We start from the raw sequence: 5,037 nt of genomic DNA, 5'->3' as shown, positions 1-5,037 counted from the left end.
AGCCGCTCAGCCACACAGAGGAAGAGGAGCAGCTTCATCAAGCCATTGAGGTTGATGTTCAAATGAAGAATAAAGGTAACGCTGATGGAGAGAAAAGGCCCTCACATCCAGTTAAACCTTGTTCCAAACGCAAAGCCACCACCCCTCAGAGAGGGAGGAGGAAACCCCACACATCCAGCAACACTGTGCCCAGCTCTCCATCCCAGGCCTCCTCCATTATTTCTGAGAGTGCAGCCGAGGAGCTCTGTGACCTGAGGAACTACTACAGCAACCAGCTCAGGCGAATAAACTACATTTCCCATGAATGCCTGGGGCAGGAGGCAGAGCCAGGAGTGCTGGCGTGTATCAGAGAGCCTCTGAGGAGCCTCCGTTTGCCCCGTAGGGGGACCATCGCACAGACAGCACGCAGCCTGTGGACTAGAGTCAGTGGCAGGAGGAAGCTGGTTCTCCACTGACTTCCCTTTGAAGTTAGGTTTAATATATACAGAATGTATTGTCACTAAATGTCTTCTGTTCCTTAGATAACAATAGTTTGATCTGCTGTCACAGTGTAGAAGCCACTTTGTAGCACTGTTCCCACGGTCATGAACTTCCTGGAAAAGTTATGGAATTTCAAAAACTGTTTTGCAGGCCTTTACATTTAGTTTGGAATTAACTGAATGTTTTGGAAAAGTTTTGAAGTTACACAAATGTTAGATAGTGGTTAGTAAAGAATGTTCATTCAAATCCCATAATATGTCTAATGTTATGCAAAATAGGTCCTTGAATTGCTATTGTTTAAAATCGACCAGTTTGATTATCCGTTAGAATGACTGGAAGTACGTGTTTAATCATTTATGGCTAAAGAGAAACGCAGTAAGATCCTCATTGTTGAGCCATGTGATTGCGAAACATGCCGAGCTACTTAAAGCTACTCAAATAAGGTTATGGAAAAGCCATGGAAAAGTTTGAAAATTCAATGGTAAAAATGTGTGGGAACCCTGGTGTATGATTTCTCTCCAAATACCATCTTTAGAGTTTGTTGTCAGACTCTTGTTGTAGGCCTACATATACGTTTTGTTAGCTCTTTAACTTCACACATCTGACCTGGGAACATACAGGTGAATGAACTGTAAGAACATCATGACGTCATTGTTTTATTTATTTATTAAACAAAGAAAAATAAATAATGTGGGAATATACTTTATGTATTCATTGGGGCTTTCATACCTTAGATTGTTGAAATTGAACATGTGTTGAATATAATTTGAACCTTTGTACCTTCTTAAAGCTGTAATTCAATTTGAATATGATCTTGGTTATATGCCAATCTATTCACTAACTAATAAACTGAACTTCCAAAAAGTGGAAAGATTGGATTAGAGATTGAGATCAATTCTTGGAATCTAAAGGACGGAATGGAGTTAACACACATGCAGTTTAGTAGTTTTTACGTTAGTTAGTTAGTTAGCATCAGGCAGTTGAGATTCTGATGTTTTTTTCTTTTTCTGCAATACCTCTGCTAACAAAACACTCTTATCCTTGAAATGTGGCCTACAGTAAAAATGGTGTCACCCTGCTAGCTCAGCTGTCTTAACATTAACACCAGCCTGCCCCTGATTAAATGGATTCCACTTACTGTATATAGTGCTTTTCCCTGGTTGTGCTTTACATTGTTTTATACACATTCTCCCAATCACACAAACATTCATACACTGATAGCAGCAGCAGCAGCTACCACGCAGGGTTCAAGCTAACTATCAGGATCAATGTAGGGTTCAGTGTCTTGCCCAGGGACACTTGGACATGTTGCAGGGAGACGGGGAATCGTTCCACCGAACTTCCGGTCGACTACCGCCCTAAACACTTCACCACAGCCACTTGTGCCTGGCCTTGTTTAGATGTTTTCTAATCTTTAATGATACCCTGTCTTTCACACAAAAACACACATTTTAAAATGACGTTTGAGACCAAAAAGGGATGAATAGTTGTGATAGTTGCACTTTAAGTTGTAAGAATATTTCATGTGTTGACTATCTGTTGAACTGTCACATCTCAATTTGACAAGCTCATCCTACCTCATCCAGTAGGCCTACATATACGTTTTGTTAGCTTTTTTGTAATTCATTTGTAATGGCAATGTGAGCTTCTGATGTTGCTTTAAGTGACCTGTAAACATAAGTGCACCAAGGGGCTGAACTGTTTGTGTGAGCGTCCTGTCTTTGGGATGTGGATGTCAGATAGAAGAGCAATAGAGAACATTCACATCTTATCTCTGTAGACGTGTATTTATTTCATGGAGAAAAAATAAACATGCGTTAAAGGTTTAAAAGTACTTAGTCTATATGCCAAATAAAGCTTATCAAAATTCAAGAGTATGTGCCGTTATCAAAGCTAAAGATTGTCCAACAAGATATTTGAGTGTGTGACTTTTTCTTTTGGCCGGGCAGTGTATGAATGGTATTACAGTTTTTGCCTAATGCTTACACACTAAAAGTGGTTGCTAGGCCCAAAGCATCACAACCTCTAACTTTGGTGACCATGCCCTAAACACAAGCACCAACTACACACTGTACACAAGACACATTGTTCTAAAATGAAATCTCCTGCATTCATTGGGAAAACACATCTATGTAAAATACAAAACGCAACCAAATTTGGAAAAGCACACAGACTCACACACATGAAATATACAAAATAAAACTAATTGAATACCAATCAGTGTGAGCCTTAGCATTACAAATAGACCTCAGGTGAGCTCAGCTTCTTTGTGAGACAGTAAGAGTCAGGGGAAGAGGACAAGAGAGAGCGGCAGGAGGACGAGGACAAAGGAGACAACAGACGGAGACAGGGTCACTATAGTGGACCATGTTATAGATCATTGCCTAACAATATAGGAGGCTGGTCTGAGATACAGCCCAACAACACAATAGCTCCATAATTAGGACGTTTAGACTGGATATCAGGAATATTTTCGCTGTTGCTTCTCAAAGGATGACATTACCTGTGATGTCGATGAGGCGATGTGGCCAGACGCAAACAGGAGGCAGTATCCAAAGGGTTCATAATCCACTCGCCCCATTCCTTATAACACTGTTTTTTTTATTATCTCGTAATTGTTTCAGAGTTTATAGTGACACACTGAATTGCTTGTTGAACTGCATCCTACCTATTTGTTTTTGTGTTTGCCAAAACCATGACATTGCAAAATACACTTTTTTTTCAGAAGCTTTTTAATTTTAATTTTCATGTGTCTGGAACAACTGTAGTGGATCAATTTTTCCCAAAAAAAATCTGTATAAGACTTTTAAAGTCAAAAACCATCCAATGTACTGAATACAGCTGTGTTTTGCATAAAGCACATCTGTGTGTTGTTGCTGCTAGGAAAGAGTCATTCAAAGGTGCATGTGTGTATTGTTTTGATGCTAAAAACAGTTTTGAAATGGGATTGTTGCCAAAGTCTGCAACATGTGTGTAAGCATTTGGTGAAAACTGTAAAGAAGCAGAGCTGCATCTGTGGGCTCATGTTGTGTCTACAGTGATCCTGCAGCGCCATCTCCTGTCAGATCTGTGTACTGCAGTCTACCTGCATTCTCCTGAGCCTCAGCAGGAGACACACTTCAGTCCTCCAGGCCAAAAAATAAGCCTTGGTGCGCTGTGGCTTATGAAAAGCATTCATTTAAAAAATCATAAAGAAACTACAAGACATTCAAAGGACGCTTCCCTTATCACATTGTCATACCACATTTCTCCTCTCTTGACGGACAGGTAATGATAATGTGAAACAGTAGTTTGCATTATGTGACAATATTTTGTTCATTTTCTCTGATTGTGTGTAAGGAATCAAAACATCCCTAATATTAGCACCTGATAGTTAAGTATACACGTTGTGCTGCGTCAGGAGAGCATCTCTATGTCAAGGTAAAGAAACACAATTATTCAGAAATGATCTCATTGTTAATTATCTCACTAAATAGTTCTCTCAAATAGTTAAGTACTAGAAAAATTGCTCTTTGGTACCACCTCGTAGTGGCCACCCGGTACTACTGCAATGTTTGTCACTTCCGCATTGGATGCTGGTAGAACTCGCTGTGGTTGGGGCTTGGTTCATAAAGTCTCTCCAGATTGAAATAAGGGTGATACACTGGTACCTTGGGGGCGCACCTGTGTTTAAAAAGCTTAGTTCTGAAACATTAGCACTCAACAGGTGAACATCTGTTGACCTCAGTCTGGGACATCCTTTGCATTAGCTCTTGTTCTGCACAGACCTTTGCCTTCTAGATAGTCCACTAGTCGGGGATGTTCTCAACACAAACACCTGCCAGTCTATAGACGGGCCCAAAGTGTTTGCAGAAGGTGTCAACTTCTCTGTCCACAAAATCTAGAAATGGCAGGGAACACATTTAATCAGAGTATCCATGTTTATCTCAGTCAAGGCACAAACCAGCCCAGTAGTTAACAGCCATTTCTAAAGGCCAATGACATTCTAACAAAGGTATACAACCTATTTTGGACACTTACTGCAGTGTGCCAGCCTGCTCCAATACTGTTAAATACACGTATGTGTTTGTTTCTTTATATATTCTGTGTAGTGCACACAGGGGCGTAAATTCTGGGCCCCTATACAAAAAGTCCTGATGGGCCCCCTGAAAGGCGGTCTTACAATACACATTGGCTCTCTAAGCCAGACAACTCCACAATATTTAATTTGATGAATGACCAAATCATTACTTTTACCAGTGTTTCCCCCATAATATGTCTTAGTCAATGTGGTCACTGGGCAGGGTCACAGGAGGCGCGGCGCTGAGTGCCGCGGCGAAAATTTTGGGGGTATTTTGCTCAAAGATGCCAATGTGCACTAAAGAAATAAACAACTGTTTATTTGAATACAGTTGTGCAATTTTGTTTGCTATGTGCAGGTACAATTTTACAGACAGTACAAAACACAATTAAATAAAACTTCTACTGTTTTGGTGCAATACTATGCAGACACACTAAATACAAATAATAGACCATACACTTGTGTATGCACATCAAGTGCAAATTCAACTTTTTAAA

Source organism: Ammodytes marinus, assembly GCF_949987685.1.
Source record: "Ammodytes marinus genome assembly, chromosome: 22".
Lineage (NCBI taxonomy): Eukaryota > Metazoa > Chordata > Actinopteri > Uranoscopiformes > Ammodytidae > Ammodytes > Ammodytes marinus.
Note: the sequence above shows the minus strand (reverse complement) of the source record.